We start from the raw sequence: 20,668 nt of genomic DNA, 5'->3' as shown, positions 1-20,668 counted from the left end.
AGATGCTTTGGGGTCCAACTCGCCCCTTGGAAAGAAGACTGCGGGTTGTGCCTTTCAGCTCCAGGGCAATGTAGCACACCCAGAGCAGAAGTTCTACTTCAGCCACATCAGGGCTGGGAAGAAACTGCGTTTCACAGGCCTTTGTAAGACTCGTTCCTTGTAGGCTGTAAAACACCAGTGCAGAGCAAGTTGTTTCTTAGCTGCCCAAAGAGGTGGAAGCCCCACGCTGTGGGGCCTGTCTGCCCTTGAGGAGTCAAGGCAGGACTTTGAGCCTTGCAACTCTAGGCCGATGTAGGACAGGGCATAGCAGCAGTTCTACCTCAGCGAGATAAGGCCTGCAAAGAAACTGCATTTCTCAGGCCTTTGGAAGAGATGTTCTCGGTTGGCTGTAAGAGAGGTCTGCAGAGCGAGTTGGTTCCTAGCTTCCCAAAGAGCTGGAAGCAAGATGCTTTGGGGCCCAAATCGCCCTTTGGAAAGGAGACTGCACGTTGCGCCTTTCAGCTCTAGGGCAATGTAGCACACCCAGAGCAGAAGTCCTACTTCGGCCAGATCAGGCCTGCAAAGACACTGCGTTTCACAGGCCTTTGTAAGAGATGTTCCCGGTAGGCTGTAAGAGCACTGTGCAGAGCGAGTGGTTTCTTAGCTTCCCAAAGAGCTGGAAGCAAGATGCTGTGGGGCCCAACTCGCCCTTTGGAAAGAAGCCTGCACGTTGTGCCTTTCAGCACTAGGGCAAAATAGCACACCCAGAGCAGAAGTCCTACTTCAGCCAGATCAGGCCTGCAAAGAAACTGCGTTTCACAGGCATTTGTAAGAGATGTTCCCGGTAGGCTGTAAGAGCACTGTGCAGAGCGAGTTGTTTTGTAGGTTCCCAAAGAGCTGGAAGCAAGATGCTGTGGGGCCCAACTCGCCCTTTGGAAAGAAGCCTGCACGTTGTGCCTTTCAGCTCTAGGGCAAAGTAGCACACCCAGAGCAGAAGTCCTACTTCAGCCAGATCAGGCCTGCAAAGAAACTGCGTTTCAGAGGCCTTTGGAAGAGATGTTCCCGGTAGTCTGTAAGAGCACTGTTCAGAGCGAGTTGTTTCTTAGCTTCCCAAAGAGCTGGAAGCAAGATGCTTTGGGGCCCAACTCGGCCTTTGGAAAGGAGACACCACGTTGTGCCTTTCAGCTCTAGGGCAATGTAGCACACCCAGAGCAGAAGTTCTACTTCAGCCAGATCAGGCCTGCAAAGAAACTGCGTTTCACAGGCCTTTGTAAGACATGTTCCAGGTAGGCTGGAAGAGCCCTGTGCACAGCAAGCTGTTTCTTAGCTGCTCCAAGAGCTGGAAGCTGGACGCTGAGGTACTAGTCTCCCCTTTGGGGAAACAAGGCAGAACTTTCTGCCTTGCATCTCTAGGGCCATGTTGCACACGGCAGAGCAGAAGTTCTACTTCAGCCAGATCAGGGCTGGGAAGAAACTGCGTTTCACAGTCCTTTGTAAGACATGTTCCCGGTAGGCTATAAGAGCACTGTCAGAGCGAGTTGTTTCTTAGCTTCCCAAAGAGCTGGAAGCAAGATGCTGTGGGGCCCAACTCGCCCTTTGGAAAGAAGCCTGCACGTTGTGCCTTTCAGCTCTAGGGATAAGTAGCACACCCAGAGCAGAAGTCCTACTTCAGCCAGATCAGGCCTGCAAAGAAACTGCGTTTCACAGGCCTTTGTAAGACATGTTCCCGGTAGGCTGTAAGAGCCCTGTGCAGAGCGAGTTGTTTCTTAGCTGCCGAAAGAGCTGGATGCTGGACCTGAGGGACTTGTCTACCCTTGTGGAATCAAGGCAGGACTTTGTGCCTTGCAGCTGTAGCGCCATGTAGGACCCGGCAGAGCAGAATTTCTACTTCATCCAGATCAGGGCTGGGAAGAAACTGCGTTTCACATGCCTTTGTAAGACTCGTTCCCTGTAGGCTGTAAAACACCAGAGCAGAGTGAGTTGTTTCTTAGCTGCCCAAAGAGGTGGAAGCCCCACGCTGTGGGGCCTGTCTGCCCTTGAGGAGTCAATACAGGACTTTGAGCCTTGCAACTCTAGGCCGATGTAGGACACGGCATAGCAGCAGTTCTACCTCAGCGAGATAAGGCCTGCAAAGAAACTGCATTTCTCAGGCCTTTGCAAGTGATGTTCCCGGTTGGCTGTAAGAGAGGTCTGCAGAGCGAGTTGTTTCTTAGCTTCCCAAAGAGCTGGAAGCAAGATGCTGTGGGGCCCAACTCACCCTTTGGAAAGAAGCCGGCACGTTGTGCCTTTCAGCTCTAGGGCCATGTGGCACACCCAGAGCAGAAGTCCTACTTCAGCCAGATCAGGCCTGCAAAGAAACTGCGTTTCACAGGCCTTTGGAAGAGATGTTCCCGGAAGCTGTAAGAGCACTGTGCAGAGCGAGCTGTTTCTTAGCTTCCCAAAGAGCTGGAAGCAAGATGCTGTGGGGCCCAACTCGCCCTTTGGAAAGAAGCCTGCACGTTGTGCCTTTCAGCTCTAGGGCAAAGTAGCACACCCAGAGCAGAAGTCCTACTTCAGCCAGATCAGGCCTGCAAAGAAACTGCGTTTCACAGGCCTTTGAAAGAGATGTTCCCGGTAGGCTGTAAGAGCACTGTGCAGAGCGAGTGGTTTCTTAGCTTCCCAAAGAGCTGGAGCAAAGATGCTGTGGGGCCCAACTCGCCCTTTGGAAAGAAGCCTGCACGTTGTGCCTTTCAGCTCTAGGGCAAAGTAGCACACCCAGAGCAGAAGACCTGCTTCAGCCAGATCAGGCCTGCAAAGAAACTGCGTTTCACAGGCCTTTGGAAGAGATGTTCCCCGTAGGCTGTAAGAGCACTGTGCAGAGCGAGTTGTTTCTTAGCTTCCCAACGAGCTGGAAGCAAGATGCTGTGGGGCCCAACTCGCCCTTTGGAAAGAAGCCTGCACGTTGTGCGTTTCAGCTCTAGGGCCATGTGGCACACCCAGAGCAGAAGTTCTACTTCAGCCAGATCAGGCCTGCAAAGAAACTGCGCTTCACAGGCCTTTGTAAGAGATGTTCCCGGTAGGCTGTAAAACACCAGTGCAGAGCAAGTTGTTTCTTAGCTGCCCAAAGAGGTGGAAGCCCCACGCTGTGGGGCCTGTCTGCCCTTGAGGAGTCAAGGCAGGACTTTGAGCCTTGCAACTCTAGGCTGATGTAGGACACGGCATAGCAGCAGTTCCACGTCAGCGAGATAAGGCCTGCAAAGAAACTGCATTTCTCAGGCCTTTGCCAGAGATGCTCCCGGTTGGCTGTAAGAGAGGTCTGCAGAGCGAGTTGTTTCTTAGCTTCCCAAAGAGCTGGAAGCAAGATGCTGTGGGGCCCAACTCGCCCTTTGGAAAGAAGCCGGCACGTTGTGCCTTTCAGCTCTAGGGCCATGTGGCACACCCAGAGCAGAAGTCCTACTTCAGCCAGATCAGGCCTGCAAAGAAACTGCGTTTCACAGGCCTTTGGAAGAGATGTTCCCGGTAGCTGTAAGAGCACTGTGCAGAGCGAGCTGTTTCTTAGCTTCCCAAAGAGCTGGAAGCAAGATGCTGTGGGGCCCAACTCGCCCTTTGGAAAGAAGCCTGCACGTTGTGCCTTTCAGCTCTAGGGCAAAGTAGCACACCCAGAGCAGAAGTGCTACTTCAGCCAGATCAGGCCTGCAAAGAAACTGCGTTTCACAGGCCTTTGAAAGAGATGTTCCCGGTAGGCTGTAAGAGCACTGTGCAGAGCGAGTGGTTTCTTAGCTTCCCAAAGAGCTGGAGCAAAGATGCTGTGGGGCCCAACTCGCCCTTTGGAAAGAAGCCTGCACGTTGTCCCTTTCAGCTCTAGGGCAAAGTAGCACACCCAGAGCAGAAGACCTGCTTCAGCCAGATCAGGCCTGCAAAGAAACTGCGTTTCACAGGCCTTTGGAAGAGATGTTCCCACTAGGCTGTAAGAGCACTGTGCAGAGCGAGTTGTTTCTTAGCTTCCCAACGAGCTGGATCAAGATGCTGTGGGGCCCAACTCGCCCTTTGGAAAGAAGCCTGCACGTTGTGCCTTTCAGCTCTAGGGCCATGTGGCACACCCAGAGCAGAAGTTCTACTTCAGCCAGATCAGGCCTGCAAAGAAACTGCGCTTCACAGGCCTTTGTAAGGGATGTTCCCGGTAGGCTGTAAAACACCAGTGCAGAGCAAGTTGTTTCTTAGCTGCCCAAAGAGGTGGAAGCCCCACGCTGTGGGGCCTGTCTGCCCTTGAGGAGTCAAGCCAGGATTTGAGCCTTGCAACTCTAGGCTGATGTAGGACACGGCATAGCAGCAGTTCCACGTCAGCGAGATAAGGCCTGCAAAGAAACTGCATTTCTCAGGCATTTGCCAGAGATGCTCCCGGTTGGCTGTAAGAGAGGTCTGCAGAGCGAGTTGTTTCTTAGCTTCCCAAAGAGCTGGAAGCAAGATGCTCTGGGTCCCAACTCGCCCTTTGGAAAGAAGCAGGCACGTTGTGTCTTTCAGCTCTAGGGCCATGTGGCCCACCCAGAGCAGAAGTTCTACTTCAGCCAGATCAGGCCTGCAAAGAAACTGCGTTTCACAGGCCTTTGTAAGACATCTTCCAGGTAGGCTGGAAGAGCCCTGTGCACAGCAAGCTGTTTCTTAGCTGCTCCAAGAGCTGGAAGCTGGACGCTGAGGTACTAGTCTCCCTTTGGGGAAACAAGGCAGGACTTTGTGCCTTGCATCTCTAGGGCCATGTTGCACACAGCAGAGCAGAAGTTCTACTTCAGCCAGATCAGGGCTGCAAAGAAACTGCGTTTCACATTCCTTTGGAAGAGATGTTCTCACTTGGTTGGAAGAGCACTGTGCAGAGCGAGTTGTTTCTTAGCTGCCGAAAGAGCTGGAAGCTGGACCTGAGGGACTTGTATACCCTTGTGGAAACAAGGCAGGACTTTGTGCCTTGCAGCTCTAGCGCCATGTAGGACCCGGCAGAGCAGAAGTTTTACTTCAGCCACATCAGGGCTGGGAAGGAACTGCGTTTCACAGGCCTTTGTAAGACTCGTTCCCTGTAGGCTGTAAAACACCAGTGCAGAGCAAGTTGTTTCTTAGCTGCCCAAAGAGCTGGAAGCAAGATGCTGTGGGGCCCAACTCGCCCTTTGGAAAGAAGCCTGCACGTTGTGCCTTTCATCTCCAGGCCAATGTAGCACACCCAGAGCAGAAGTCCTACTTCAGCCAGATCAGGCCTGCAAAGAAACTGCGTTTCACAGGCCTTTGGAAGAGATGTTCCCGGTAGGCTGTAAGAGCACTGTGCAGAGCGAGTGGTTTCTTAGCTTCCCAAAGAGCTGGAAGCAAGATGCTGTGGGGCCCAACTCGCCCTTTGGAAAGAAGCCTGCACGTTGTGCCTTTCAGCTCTAGGGCAAAGTATCACACCCAGAGCAGAAGTCCTACTTCAGCCAGATCAGGCCTGCAAAGAAACTGCGTTTCACAGGCCTTTGGAAGAGATGTTCCCGGTAGTCTGTAAGAGCACTGTGCAGAGCGAGTTGTTTCTTAGCTTCCCAAAGAGCTGGAAGCAAGATGCTTTGGGGCCCAACTCGGCCTTTGGAAAGGAGACAGCACGTTGTGCCTTTCAGCTCTAGGGCAATGTAGCACACCCAGAGCAGAAGTTCTACTTCAGCCAGATCAGGCCTGCAAAGAAACTGCGTTTCACAGGCCTTTGTAAGACATGTTCCAGGTAGGCTGGAAGAGCCCTGTGCACAGCAAGCTGTTTCTTAGCTGCTCCAAGAGCTGGAAGCTGGACGCTGAGGTACTAGTCTCCCCTTTGGGGAAACAAGGCAGAACTTTCTGCCTTGCATCTCTAGGGCCATGTTGCACACGGCAGAGCAGAAGTTCTACTTCAGCCAGATCAGGGCTGGGAAGAAACTGCGTTTCACAGTCCTTTGTAAGACATGTTCCCGGTAGGCTGTAAGAGCACTGTCAGAGCGAGTTGTTTCTTAGCTTCCCAAAGAGCTGGAAGCAAGATGCTGTGGGGCCCAACTCGCCCTTTGGAAAGAAGCCTGCACGTTGTGCCTTTCAGCTCTAGGGCAAAGTAGCACACCCAGAGCAGAAGTCCTACTTCAGCCAGATCAGGCCTGCAAAGAAACTGCGTTTCACAGGCCTTTGTAAGAGATGTTCCCGGTAGGCCGTAAGAGCACTGTGCAGAGCGAGTTGTTTCTTAGCTGCCGAAAGAGCTGGAAGCTGGACCTGAGGGACTTGTCTACCCTTGTGGAAACAAGGCAGGACTTTGTGCCTTGCAGCTCTAGCGCCATGTAGGACCCGGCAGAGCAGAAGTTCTACTTCAGCCACATCAGGGCTGGGAATAAACTGCGTTTCACAGGCCTTTGTAAGACTAGATACCTGTAGGCTGTAAAACACCAGTGCAGAGCAAGTTGTTTCTTAGCTGCCCAAAGAGCTGGAAGCAAGATGCTGTGGGGCCCAACTCGCCCTTTGGAAAGAAGCCTGCACATTGTGCCTTTCATCTCCAGGCCAATGTAGCACACCCAGAGCAGAAGTTCTACTTCAGCCAGATCAGGGCTGCAAAGAAACTGCGTTTCACATTCCATTGGAAGAGATGTTCTCACTTGGTGGGAAGAGCACTGTGCAGAGCGAGTTGTTTCTTAGCTTCCCAAAGAGCTGGAAGCAAGGTGCTGTGGGGCCCAACTCGCCCTTTGGAAAGAAGCCTGCACGTTGTGCCTTTCAGCTCTAGGGCAAAGTAGCACACCCAGAGCAGAAGTCCTACTTCAGCCAGATCAGGCCTGCAAAGAAACTGCGTTTCACAGGCCTTTGGAAGAGATGTTCCCACTAGGCTGTAAGAGCACTGTGCAGAGCGAGTTGTTTCTTAGCTTCCCAAAGAGCTTTAAGCAAGGTGCTGTGGGGCCCAACTCGCCCTTTGGAAAGAAGCATGCACGTTGTGCCTTTCAGCTCTAGGGCAAAGTAGCACACCCAGAGCAGAAGTCCTACTTCAGCCAGATCAGGCCTGCAAAGAAACTGCGTTTCACAGGCCTTTGGAAGAGATGTTCCCACTAGGCTGTAAGAGCACTGTGCAGAGCGAGTTGTTTCTTAGCTTCCCAAAGAGCTGGAAGCAAGATGCTGTGGGGCCCAACTCGCCCTTTGGAAAGAAGCCTGCACGTTGTGCCTTTCAGCTCTAGGGCAAAGTAGCACCCCAGAGCAGAAGTCCTACTTCAGCCAGATCAGGCCTGCAAAGAAACCGCGTTTCACAGGCCTTTGGAAGAGATGTTCCCGGTAGGCTGTAAGAGCACTGTGCAGAGCGAGTTGTTTCTTAGCTTCCCAAAGAGCTGGAAGCAAGATGCTCTGGGGCCCAACTCGCCCTTTGGAAAGAAGCCTGCACGTTGTGCCTTTCAGCTCTAGGGCAAAGTAGCACACCCAGAGCAGAAGTCCTACTTCAGCCAGATCAGGCCTGCAAAGAAACTGCGTTTCACAGGCCTTTGGAAGAGATGTTCCCGGTAGGCTGTAAGAGCACTGTGCAGAGCGAGTTGTTTCTTAGCTTCCCAAAGAGCTTTAAGCAAGATGCTGTGGGGCCCAACTCGCCCTTTGGAAAGAAGCCTGCACGTTGTGCCTTTCAGCTCTAGGGCAAAGTAGCACACCCAGAGCAGAAGTCCTACTTCAGCCAGATCAGGCCTGCAAAGAAACTGCATTTCACAGGCCTTTGGAAGAGATGTTCCCGGTAGGCTGTAAGAGCACTGTGCAGAGCGAGTTGTTTCTTAGCTTCCCAAAGAGCTGGAAGCAAGATGCTGTGGGGCCCAACTCGCCCTTTGGAAAGAAGCCTGCACGTTGTGCCTTTCAGCTCCAGGGCAAAGTAGCACACCCAGAGCAGAAGTCCTACTTCAGCCACATCAGGCCTGCAAAGAAACTGCGTTTCACAGGCCTTTGGAAGAGATGTTCCCGGTAGGCTGTAAGAGCACTGTGCAGAGCGAGTTGTTTCTTAGCTTCCCAAAGAGCTGGAAGCAAGATGCTGTGGGGCCCAACTCGCCCTTTGGAAAGAAGCCTGCACGTTGTGCCTTTCAGCTCTAGGGCAAAGTAGCACACCCAGAGCAGAAGTCCTACTTCAGCCGGATCAGGCCTGCAAAGAAACTGCGTTTCACAGGCCTTTGGAAGAGATGTTCCCGGTAGGCTGTAAGAGCACTGTGCAGAGCTAGTTGTTTCTTAGCTTCCCAAAGAGCTGGAAGCAAGATGCTGTGGGGCCCAACTCGCCCTTTGGAAAGAAGCCTGCACGTTGTGCCTTTCAGCTCTAGGGCAAAGTAGCACACCCAGAGCAGAAGTCCTACTTCAGCCAGATCAGGCCTGCAAAGAAACTGCATTTCACAGGCCTTTGGAAGAGATGTTCCCACTAGGCTGTAAGAGCACTGTGCAGGGCGAGTTGTTTCTTAGCTTCCCAAAGAGCTGGAAGCAAGATGCTGTGGGGCCCAACTCGCCCTTTGGAAAGAAGCCTGCACGTTGTGCCTTTCAGCTCTAGGGCAAAGTAGCACACCCAGAGCAGAAGTCCTACTTCAGCCAGATCAGGCCTGCAAAGAAACTGCGTTTCACAGGCCTTTGGAAGAGATGTTCCCGGTAGGCTGTAAGAGCACTGTGCAGAGCGAGTTGTTTCTTAGCTTCCCAAAGAGCTGGAAGCAAGATGCTGTGGGGCCCAACTCGCCCTTTGGAAAGAAGACAGCACGTTGTGCCTTTCAGCTCTAGGGCAAAGTAGCACACCCAGAGCAGAAGTCCTACTTCAGCCAGATCAGGCCTGCAAAGAAACTGCGTTTCCCAGGCCTTTGGAAGAGATGTTCCCACTAGGCTGTAAGAGCACTGTGCAGAGCGAGTTGTTTCTTAGCTTCCCAAAGAGCTGGAAGCAAGATGCTGTGGGGCCCAACTCGCCCTTTGGAAAGGAGCCTGCACGTTGTGCCTCTCAGCTCTAGGGCAAAGTAGCACACCCAGAGCAGAAGGCCTACTTCAGCCAGATCAGGCCTGCAAAGAAACTGCGTTTCACAGGCCTTTGGAAGAGATGTTCCCACTAGGCTGTAAGAGCACTGTGCAGAGCGAGTTGTTTCTTAGCTTCCCAAAGAGCTGGAAGCAAGATGCTGTGGGGCCCAACTCGCCCTTTGGAAAGAAGCCTGCACGTTGTGCCTTTCAGCTCTAGGGCAAAGTAGCACACCCAGAGCAGAAGTCCTACTTCAGCCAGATCAGGCCTGCAAAGAAACTGCCTTTCACAGGCCTTTGGAAGACATGTTCCCTCTAGGCTGTAAGACCACTGTGCAGAGCGAGTTGTTTCTTAGCTTCCCAAAGAGCTGGAAGCAAGATGCTGTGGGGCCCAACTCGCCCTTTGGAAAGAAGCCTGCACGTTGTGCCTTTCAGCTCTAGGGCAAAGTAGCACACCCAGAGCAGAAGTCCTACTTCAGCCAGATCAGGCCTGCAAAGAAACTGCGTTTCACAGGCCTTTGGAAGAGATGTTCCCGGTAGGCTGTAAGAGCACTGTGCAGAGCGAGTTGTTTCTTAGCTTCCCAAAGAGCTGGAAGCAAGATGCTGTGGGGCCCAACTCGCCCTTTGGAAAGAAGCCTGCACGTTGTGCCTTTCAGCTCTAGGGCAAAGTAGCACACCCAGAGCAGAAGTCCTACTTCAGCCAGATCAGGCCTGCAAAGAAACTGCGTTTCACAGGCCTTTGGAAGAGATGTTCCCACTAGGCTGTAAGAGCACTGTGCAGAGCGAGTTTTTTCTTAGCTTCCCAAAGAGCTGGAAGCAAGATGCTGTGGGGCCCAACTGGCCCTTTGGAAAGAAGCCTGCACGTTGTGCCTTTCAGCTCTAGGGCAAAGTAGCACACCCAGAGCAGAAGTCCTACTTCAGCCAGATCAGGCCTGCAAAGAAACTGCGTTTCACAGGCCTTTGGAAGAGATGTTCCCACTAGGCTGTAAGAGCACTGTGACGAGCGAGTTGTTTCTTAGCTTCCCAAAGAGCTGGAAGCAAGATGCTGTGGGGCCCAACTCGCCCTTTGGAAAGAAGCCTGCACGTTGTGCCTTTCAGCTCTAGGGCAAAGTAGCACACCCAGAGCGGAAGTCCTACTTCAGCCACATCAGGCCTGCAAAGAAACTGCGTTTCACAGGCCTTTGGAAGAGATGTTCCCACTAGGCTGTAAGAGCACTGTGCAGAGCGAGTTGTTTCTTAGCTTCCCAAAGAGCTGGAAGCAAGGTGCTGTGGGGCCCAACTCGCCCTTTGGAAAGAAGCCTGCACGTTGTGCCTTTCAGCTCTAGGGCAAAGTAGCACACCCAGAGCAGAAGTCCTACTTCAGCCAGATCAGGCCTGCAAAGAAACTGCGTTTCACAGGCCTTTGGAAGAGATGTTCCCGGTAGGCTGTAAGAGCACTGTGCAGAGCGAGTTGTTTCTTAGCTTCCCAAAGAGCTGGAAGCAAGATGCTGTGGGGCCCAACTCGCCCTTTGGAAAGAAGCCTGCACGTTGTGCCTTTCAGCTCTAGGGCAAAGTAGCACACCCAGAGCAGAAGTCCTACTTCAGCCAGATCAGGCCTGCAAAGAAACTGCGTTTCACAGGCCTTTGGAAGAGATGTTCCCCGTAGGCTGTAAGAGCACTGTGCAGAGCGAGTTGTTTCTTAGCTTCCCAAAGAGCTGGAAGCAAGATGCTGTGGGGCCCAACTCGCCCTTTGGAAAGAAGCCTGCACGTTGTGCCTTTCAGCTCTAGGGCAAAGTAGCACACCCAGAGCAGAAGTCCTACTTCAGCCAGATCAGGCCTGCAAAGAAACTGCGTTTCACAGGCCTTTGGAAGAGATGTTCCCGGTAGGCTGTAAGAGCACTGTGCAGAGCGAGTTGTTTCTTAGCTTCCCAAAGAGCTGGAAGCAAGATGCTGTGGGGCCCAACTCGCCCTTTGGAAAGAAGCCTGCACGTTGTGCCTTTCAGCTCTAGGGCAAAGGAGCACACCCAGAGCAGAAGTCCTACTTCAGCCAGATCAGGCCTGCAAAGAAACTGCGTTTCACAGGCCTTTGGAAGAGATGTTCCCGGTAGGCTGTAAGAGCACTGTGCAGAGCGAGTTGTTTCTTAGCTTCCCAAAGAGCTGGAAGCAAGATGCTGTGGGGCCCAACTCGCCCTTTGGAAAGAAGCCTGCACGTTGTGCCTTTCAGCTCTAGGGCAAAGTAGCACACCCAGAGCAGAAGTCCTACTTCAGCCAGATCAGGCCTGCAAAGAAACTGCGTTTCACAGGCCTTTGGAAGAGATGTTCCCACTAGGCTGTAAGACCACTGTGCAGAGCGAGTTGTTTCTTAGCTTCCCAAAGAGCTGGAAGCAAGATGCTGTGGGGCCCAACTCGCCCTTTGGAAAGAAGCCTGCATGTTGTGCCTTTCAGCTCTAGGGCAAAGTAGCACACCCAGAGCAGAAGTCCTACTTCAGCCAGATCAGGCCTGCAAAGAAACTGCGTTTCACAGGCCTTTGTAAGACATGTTCCAGGTAGGCTGGAAGAGCCCTGTGCACAGCAAGCTGTTTCTTAGCTGCTCCAAGTGCTGGAAGCTGGACGCTGAGGTACTAGTCTCCCCTTTGGGGAAACAAGGCAGAACTTTCTGCCTTGCATCTCTAGGGCCATGTTGCACACGGCAGAGCAGAAGTTCTACTTCAGCCAGATCAGGGCTGGGAAGAAACTGCGTTTCACAGTCCTTTGTAAGACATGTTCCCGGTAGGCTGTAAGAGCACTGTCAGAGCGAGTTGTTTCTTAGCTTCCCAAAGAGCTGGAAGCAAGATGCTGTGGGGCCCAACTCGCCCTTTGGAAAGAAGCCTGCACGTTGTGCCTTTCAGCTCTAGGGCAAAGTAGCACACCCAGAGCAGAAGTCCTACTTCAGCCAGATCAGGCCTGCAAAGAAACTGCGTTTCACAGGCCTTTGTAAGAGATGTTCCCGGTAGGCCGTAAGAGCACTGTGCAGAGCGAGTTGTTTCTTAGCTGCCGAAAGAGCTGGAAGCTGGACCTGAGGGACTTGTCTACCCTTGTGGAAACAAGGCAGGACTTTGTGCCTTGCAGCTCTAGCGCCATGTAGGACCCGGCAGAGCAGAAGTTCTACTTCAGCCACATCAGGGCTGGGAATAAACTGCGTTTCACAGGCCTTTGTAAGACTAGATACCTGTAGGCTGTAAAACACCAGTGCAGAGCAAGTTGTTTCTTAGCTGCCCAAAGATGTGGAAGCCCCACGCTGTGGGGCCTGTCTGCCCTTGAGTAGTCAAGGCAGGACTTTGAGCCTTGCAACACTAGGCCGATGTAGGACACGGCATAGCAGCAGTTCTACCTCAGCGAGACAAGGCCTGCAAAGAAACTGCATTTCTCAGGCCTTTGCAAGAGATGCTCCCGGTTGGCTGTAAGAGAGGTCTGCAGAGCGAGTTGTTTCTTAGCTTCCCAAAGAGCTGGAAGCAAGAGGCTTTGGGGCCCAACACGCCCTTTGGAAACAAGCCTGCACATTGTGCCTTTCAGCTCTAGGGCCATGTGGCACACCCAGAGCAGAAGTTCTACTTCAGCCAGATCAAGCCTGCAAAGAAACTGCGTTTCACAGGCCTTTGGAAGAGATGTTCCCGGTAGGCTGTAAGAGCACTGTGCAGAGCGAGTTGTTTCTTCGCTTCCCAAAGAGCTGGAAGCAAGATGCTCTGAGGCCCAACTCGCCCTTTGGAAAGAAGCCTGCACGTTGTGCCTTTCAGCTCTAGGGCAATGTGGCACACCCAGAGCAGAAGTTCTACTTCAGCCAGATCAGGCCTGCAAAGAAACTGCGTTTCACAGGCCTTTGTAAGTCATGTTCCCGGTAGGCTGTAAAAGCACTGTGCAGAGCGAGTTGTTTCTTAGCTTCCCAAAGCGCTGGAAGCAAGATGCTCTGGGTCCCAACTCGCCCTTTGGAAAGAAGCCTGCCCCTTGTGCCTTTCAGCTCTAGGGCCATGTGGCACACCCAGAGCAGAAGTTCTACTTCAGCCAGATCAGGCCTGCAAAGAAACTGCGTTTCACAGGCCTTTGGAAGAGATGTTCCCGGTAGGCTGTAAGAGCACTGTGCAGAGCGAGTGGTTTCTTAGCTGTCGAAAGAGCTGGAAGCTGGACCTGAGGGACTTGTCTACCCTTGTGGAAACAAGGCAGGACTTTGTGCCTTGCAGCTCTAGCGCCATGTAGGACCCGGCAGAGCAGAAGTTTTACTTCAGCCACATCAGGGCTGGGAAGGAACTGCGTTTCACAGGCCTTTGTAAGACTCGTTCCCTGTAGGCTGTAAAACACCAGTGCAGAGCAAGTTGTTTCTTAGCTGCCCAAAGAGCTGGAAGCAAGATGCTGTGGGGCCCAACTCGCCCTTTGGAAAGAAGCCTGCACGTTGTGCCTTTCATCTCCAGGCCAATGTAGCACACCCAGAGCAGAAGTCCTACTTCAGCCAGATCAGGCCTGCAAAGAATCTGCGTTTCACAGGCCTTTGGAAGAGATGTTCCCGGTAGGCTGTAAGAGCACTGTGCAGAGCGAGTGGTTTCTTAGCTTCCCAAAGAGCTGGAAGCAAGATGCTGTGGGGCCCAACTCGCCCTTTGGAAAGAAGCCTGCACGTTGTGCCTTTCAGCACTAGGGCAAAATAGCACACCCAGAGCAGAAGTCCTACTTCAGCCAGATCAGGCCTGCAAAGAAACTGCGTTTCACAGGCATTTGTAAGAGATGTTCCTGGTAGGCTGTAAGAGCACTGTGCAGAGCGAGTTGTTTTGTAGGTTCCCAAAGAGCTGGAAGCAAGATGCTGTTGGGCCCAACTCGCCCTTTGGAAAGAAGCCTGCACGTTGTGCCTTTCAGCTCTAGGGCAAAGTATCACACCCAGAGCAGAAGTCCTACTTCAGCCAGATCAGGCCTGCAAAGAAACTGCGTTTCACAGGCCTTTGGAAGAGATGTTCCCGGTAGTCTGTAAGAGCACTGTGCAGAGCGAGTTGTTTCTTAGCTTCCCAAAGAGCTGGAAGCAAGATGCTTTGGGGCCCAACTCGGCCTTTGGAAAGGAGACACCACGTTGTGCCTTTCAGCTCTAGGGCAATGTAGCACACCCAGAGCAGAAGTTCTACTTCAGCCAGATCAGGCCTGCAAAGAAACTGCGTTTCACAGGCCTTTGTAAGACATGTTCCAGGTAGGCTGGAAGAGCCCTGTGCACAGCAAGCTGTTTCTTAGCTGCTCCAAGAGCTGGAAGCTGGACGCTGAGGTACTAGTCTCCCCTTTGGGGAAACAAGGCAGAACTTTCTGCCTTGCATCTCTAGGGCCATGTTGCACACGGCAGAGCAGAAGTTCTACTTCAGCCAGATCAGGGCTGGGAAGAAACTGCGTTTCACAGTCCTTTGTAAGACATGTTCCCGGTAGGCTGTAAGAGCACTGTCAGAGCGAGTTGTTTCTTAGCTTCCCAAAGAGCTGGAAGCAAGATGCTGTGGGGCCCAACTCGCCCTTTGGAAAGAAGCCTGCACGTTGTGCCTTTCAGCTCTAGGGCAAAGTAGCACACCCAGAGCAGAAGTCCTACTTCAGCCAGATCAGGCCTGCAAAGAAACTGCGTTTCACAGGCCTTTGTAAGAGATGTTCCCGGTAGGCCGTAAGAGCACTGTGCAGAGCGAGTTGTTTCTTAGCTGCCGAAAGAGCTGGAAGCTGGACCTGAGGGACTTGTCTACCCTTGTGGAAACAAGGCAGGACTTTGTGCCTTGCAGCTCTAGCGCCATGTAGGACCCGGCAGAGCAGAAGTTCTACTTCAGCCACATCAGGGCTGGGAATAAACTGCGTTTCACAGGCCTTTGTAAGACTAGATACCTGTAGGCTGTAAAACACCAGTGCAGAGCAAGTTGTTTCTTAGCTGCCCAAAGATGTGGAAGCCCCACGCTGTGGGGCCTGTCTGCCCTTGAGTAGTCAAGGCAGGACTTTGAGCCTTGCAACACTAGGCCGATGTAGGACACGGCATAGCAGCAGTTCTACCTCAGCGAGACAAGGCCTGCAAAGAAACTGCATTTCTCAGGCCTTTGCAAGAGATGCTCCCGGTTGGCTGTAAGAGAGGTCTGCAGAGCGAGTTGTTTCTTAGCTTCCCAAAGAGCTGGAAGCAAGAGGCTTTGGGGCCCAACACGCCCTTTGGAAACAAGCCTGCACATTGTGCCTTTCAGCTCTAGGGCCATGTGGCACACCCAGAGCAGAAGTTCTACTTCAGCCAGATCAAGCCTGCAAAGAAACTGCGTTTCACAGGCCTTTGGAAGAGATGTTCCCGGTAGGCTGTAAGAGCACTGTGCAGAGCGAGTTGTTTCTTCGCTTCCCAAAGAGCTGGAAGCAAGATGCTCTGAGGCCCAACTCGCCCTTTGGAAAGAAGCCTGCACGTTGTGCCTTTCAGCTCTAGGGCAATGTGGCACACCCAGAGCAGAAGTTCTACTTCAGCCAGATCAGGCCTGCAAAGAAACTGCGTTTCACAGGCCTTTGTAAGTCATGTTCCCGGTAGGCTGTAAAAGCACTGTGCAGAGCGAGTTGTTTCTTAGCTTCCCAAAGCGCTGGAAGCAAGATGCTCTGGGTCCCAACTCGCCCTTTGGAAAGAAGCCTGCCCCTTGTGCCTTTCAGCTCTAGGGCCATGTGGCACACCCAGAGCAGAAGTTCTACTTCAGCCAGATCAGGCCTGCAAAGAAACTGCGTTTCACAGGCCTTTGGAAGAGATGTTCCCGGTAGGCTGTAAGAGCACTGTGCAGAGCGAGTGGTTTCTTAGCTGTCGAAAGAGCTGGAAGCTGGACCTGAGGGACTTGTCTACCCTTGTGGAAACAAGGCAGGACTTTGTGCCTTGCAGCTCTAGCGCCATGTAGGACCCGGCAGAGCAGAAGTTTTACTTCAGCCACATCAGGGCTGGGAAGGAACTGCGTTTCACAGGCCTTTGTAAGACTCGTTCCCTGTAGGCTGTAAAACACCAGTGCAGAGCAAGTTGTTTCTTAGCTGCCCAAAGAGCTGGAAGCAAGATGCTGTGGGGCCCAACTCGCCCTTTGGAAAGAAGCCTGCACGTTGTGCCTTTCATCTCCAGGCCAATGTAGCACACCCAGAGCAGAAGTCCTACTTCAGCCAGATCAGGCCTGCAAAGAATCTGCGTTTCACAGGCCTTTGGAAGAGATGTTCCCGGTAGGCTGTAAGAGCACTGTGCAGAGCGAGTGGTTTCTTAGCTTCCCAAAGAGCTGGAAGCAAGATGCTGTGGGGCCCAACTCGCCCTTTGGAAAGAAGCCTGCACGTTGTGCCTTTCAGCACTAGGGCAAAATAGCACACCCAGAGCAGAAGTCCTACTTCAGCCAGATCAGGCCTGCAAAGAAACTGCGTTTCACAGGCATTTGTAAGAGATGTTCCCGGTAGGCTGTAAGAGCACTGTGCAGAGCGAGTTGTTTTGTAGGTTCCCAAAGAGCTGGAAGCAAGATGCTGTTGGGCCCAACTCGCCCTTTGGAAAGAAGCCTGCACGTTGTGCCTTTCAGCTCTAGGGCAAAGTATCACACCCAGAGCAGAAGTCCTACTTCAGCCAGATCAGGCCTGCAAAGAAACTGCGTTTCACAGGCCTTTGGAAGAGATGTTCCCGGTAGTCTGTAAGAGCACTGTGCAGAGCGAGTTGTTTCTTAGCTTCCCAAAGAGCTGGAAGCAAGATGCTTTGGGGCCCAACTCGGCCTTTGGAAAGGAGACACCACGTTGTGCCTTTCAGCTCTAGGGCAATGTAGCACACCCAGAGCAGAAGTTCTACTTCAGCCAGATCAGGCCTGCAAAGAAACTGCGTTTCACAGGCCTTTGTAAGACATGTTCCAGGTAGGCTGGAAGAGCCCTGTGCACAGCAAGCTGTTTCTTAGCTGCTCCAAGAGCTGGAAGCTGGACGCTGAGGTACTAGTCTCCCCTTTGGGGAAACAAGGCAGAACTTTCTGCCTTGCATCTCTAGGGCCATGTTGCACACGGCAGAGCAGAAGTTCTACTTCAGCCAGATCAGGGCTGGGAAGAAACTGCGTTTCACAGTCCTTTGTAAGACATGTTCCCGGTAGGCTGTAAGAGCACTGTCAGAGCGAGTTGTTTCTTAGCTTCCCAAAGAGCTGGAAGCAAGATGCTGTGGGGCCCAACTCGCCCTTTGGAAAGAAGCCTGCACGTTGTGCCTTTCAGCTCTAGGGCAAAGTAGCACACCCAGAGCAGAAGTCCTACTTCAGCCAGATCAGGCCTGCAAAGAAACTGCGTTTCACAGGCCTTTGTAAGAGATGTTCCCGGTAGGCCGTAAGAGCACTGTGCAGAGCGAGTTGTTTCTTAGCTGCCGAAAGAGCTGGAAGCTGGACCTGAGGGACTTGTCTACCCTTGTGGAAACAAGGCAGGACTTTGTGCCTTGCAGCTCTAGCGCCATGTAGGACCCGGCAGAGCAGAAGTTCTACTTCAGCCACATCAGGGCTGGGAATAAACTGCGTTTCACAGGCCTTTGTAAGACTAGATACCTGTAGGCTGTAAAACACCAGTGCAGAGCAAGTTGTTTCTTAGCTGCCCAAAGATGTGGAAGCCCCACGCTGTGGGGCCTGTCTGCCCTTGAGTAGTCAAGGCAGGACTTTGAGCCTTGCAACACTAGGCCGATGTAGGACACGGCATAGCAGCAGTTCTACCTCAGCGAGACAAGGCCTGCAAAGAAACTGCATTTCTCAGGCCTTTGCAAGAGATGCTCCCGGTTGGCTGTAAGAGAGGTCTGCAGAGCGAGTTGTTTCTTAGCTTCCCAAAGAGCTGGAAGCAAGAGGCTTTGGGGCCCAACACGCCCTTTGGAAACAAGCCTGCACATTGTGCCTTTCAGCTCTAGGGCCATGTGGCACACCCAGAGCAGAAGTTCTACTTCAGCCAGATCAAGCCTGCAAAGAAACTGCGTTTCACAGGCCTTTGGAAGAGATGTTCCCGGTAGGCTGTAAGAGCACTGTGCAGAGCGAGTTGTTTCTTCGCTTCCCAAAGAGCTGGAAGCAAGATGCTCTGAGGCCCAACTCGCCCTTTGGAAAGAAGCCTGCACGTTGTGCCTTTCAGCTCTAGGGCAATGTGGCACACCCAGAGCAGAAGTTCTACTTCAGCCAGATCAGGCCTGCAAAGAAACTGCGTTTCACAGGCCTTTGTAAGTCATGTTCCCGGTAGGCTGTAAAAGCACTGTGCAGAGCGAGTTGTTTCTTAGCTTCCCAAAGCGCTGGAAGCAAGATGCTCTGGGTCCCAACTCGCCCTTTGGAAAGAAGCCTGCCCCTTGTGCCTTTCAGCTCTAGGGCCATGTGGCACACCCAGAGCAGAAGTTCTACTTCAGCCAGATCAGGCCTGCAAAGAAACTGCGTTTCACAGGCCTTTGGAAGAGATGTTCCCGGTAGGCTGTAAGAGCACTGTGCAGAGCGAGTGGTTTCTTAGCTGTCGAAAGAGCTGGAAGCTGGAACTGAGGGACTTGTCTACCCTTGTGGAAACAAGGCAGGACTTTGTGCCTTGCAGCTCTAGCGCCATGTAGGACCCGGCAGAGCAGAAGTTTTACTTCAGCCACATCAGGGCTGGGAAGGAACTGCGTTTCACAGGCCTTTGTAAGACTCGTTCCCTGTAGGCTGTAAAACACCAGTGCAGAGCAAGTTGTTTCTTAGCTGCCCAAAGAGCTGGAAGCAAGATGCTGTGGGGCCCAACTCGCCCTTTGGAAAGAAGCCTGCACGTTGTGCCTTTCATCTCCAGGCCAATGTAGCACACCCAGAGCAGAAGTTCTACTTCAGCCAGATCAGGGCTGCAAAGAAACTGCGTTTCACATTCCATTGGAAGAGATGTTCTCACTTGGTGGGAAGAGCACTGTGCAGAGCGAGTTGTTTCTTAGCTTCCCAAAGAGCTGGAAGCAAGGTGCTGTGGGGCCCAACTCGCCCTTTGGAAAGAAGCCTGCACGTTGTGCCTTTCAGCTCTAGGGCAAAGTAGCACACCCAGAGCAGAAGTCCTACTTCAGCCAGATCAGGCCTGCAAAGAAACTGCGTTTCACAGGCCTTTGGAAGAGATGTTCCCACTAGGCTGTAAGAGCACTGTGCAGAGCGAGTTGTTTCTTAGCTTCCCAAAGAGCTTTAAGCAAGGTGCTGTGGGGCCCAACTCGCCCTTTGGAAAGAAGCCTGCACGTTGTGCCTTTCAGCTCTAGGGCAAAGTAGCACACCCAGAGCAGAAGTCCTACTTCAGCCAGATCAGGCCTGCAAAGAAACTGCGTTTCACAGGCCTTTGGAAGAGATGTTCCCACTAGGCTGTAAGAGCACTGTGCAGAGCGAGTTGTTTCTTAGCTTCCCAAAGAGCTGGAAGCAAGATGCTGTGGGGCCCAACTCGCCCTTTGGAAAGAAGCCTGCACGTTGTGCCTTTCAGCTCTAGGGCAAAGTAGCACCCCAGAGCAGAAGTCCTACTTCAGCCAGATCAGGCCTGCAAAGAAACCGCGTTTCACAGGCCTTTGGAAGAGATGTTCCCGGTAGGCTGTAAGAGCACTGTGCAGAGCGAGTTGTTTCTTAGCTTCCCAAAGAGCTGGAAGCAAGATGCTGTGGGGCCCAACTCGCCCTTTGGAAAGAAGCCTGCACGTTGTGCCTTTCAGCTCTAGGGCAAAGTAGCACACCCAGAGCAGAAGTCCTACTTCAGCCAGATCAGGCCTGCAAAGAAACTGCGTTTCACAGGCCTTTGGAAGAGATGTTCCCGGTAGGCTGTAAGAGCACTGTGCAGAGCGAGTTGTTTCTTAGCTTCCCAAAGAGCTTTAAGCAAGATGCTGTGGGGCCCAACTCGCCCTTTGGAAAGAAGCCTGCACGTTGTGCCTTTCAGCTCTAGGGCAAAGTAGCACACCCAGAGCAGAAGTCCTACTTCAGCCAGATCAGGCCTGCAAAGAAACTGCATTTCACAGGCCTTTGGAAGAGATGTTCCCGGTAGGCTGTAAGAGCACTGTGCAGAGCGAGTTGTTTCTTAGCTTCCCAAAGAGCTGGAAGCAAGATGCTGTGGGGCCCAACTCGCCCTTTGGAAAGAAGCCTGCACGTTGTGCCTTTCAGCTCCAGGGCAAAGTAGCACACCCAGAGCAGAAGTCCTACTTCAGCCACATCAGGCCTGCAAAGAAACTGCGTTTCACAGGCCTTTGGAAGAGATGTTCCCGGTAGGCTGTAAGAGCACTGTGCAGAGCGAGTTGTTTCTTAGCTTCCCAAAGAGCTGGAAGCAAGATGCTGTGGGGCCCAACTCGCCCTTTGGAAAGAAGCCTGCACGTTGTGCCTTTCAGCTCTAGGGCAAAGTAGCACACCCAGAGCAGAAGTCCTACTTCAGCCGGATCAGGCCTGCAAAGAAACTGCGTTTCACAGGCCTTTGGAAGAGATGTTCCCGGTAGGCTGTAAGAGCACTGTGCAGAGCTAGTTGTTTCTTAGCTTCCCAAAGAGCTGGAAGCAAGATGCTGTGGGGCCCAACTCGCCCTTTGGAAAGAAGCCTGCACGTTGTGCCTTTCAGCTCTAGGGCAAAGTAGCACACCCAGAGCAGAAGTCCTACTTCAGCCAGATCAGGCCTGCAAAGAAACTGCATTTCACAGGCCTTTGGAAGAGATGTTCCCACTAGGCTGTAAGAGCACTGTGCAGAGCGAGTTGTTTCTTAGCTTCCCAAAGAGCTGGAAGCAAGATGCTGTGGGGCCCAACTCGCCCTTTGGAAAGAAGCCTGCACGTTGTGCCTTTCAGCTCTAGGGCAAAGTAGCACAGCCAGAGCAGAAGTCCTACTTCAGCCAGAT

The sequence above is a fragment of the Equus caballus genome, chromosome 29 (genome assembly GCF_041296265.1).
Source record: "Equus caballus isolate H_3958 breed thoroughbred chromosome 29, TB-T2T, whole genome shotgun sequence".
Classification (NCBI taxonomy): Eukaryota; Metazoa; Chordata; class Mammalia; order Perissodactyla; family Equidae; genus Equus; species Equus caballus.
Note: the sequence above shows the minus strand (reverse complement) of the source record.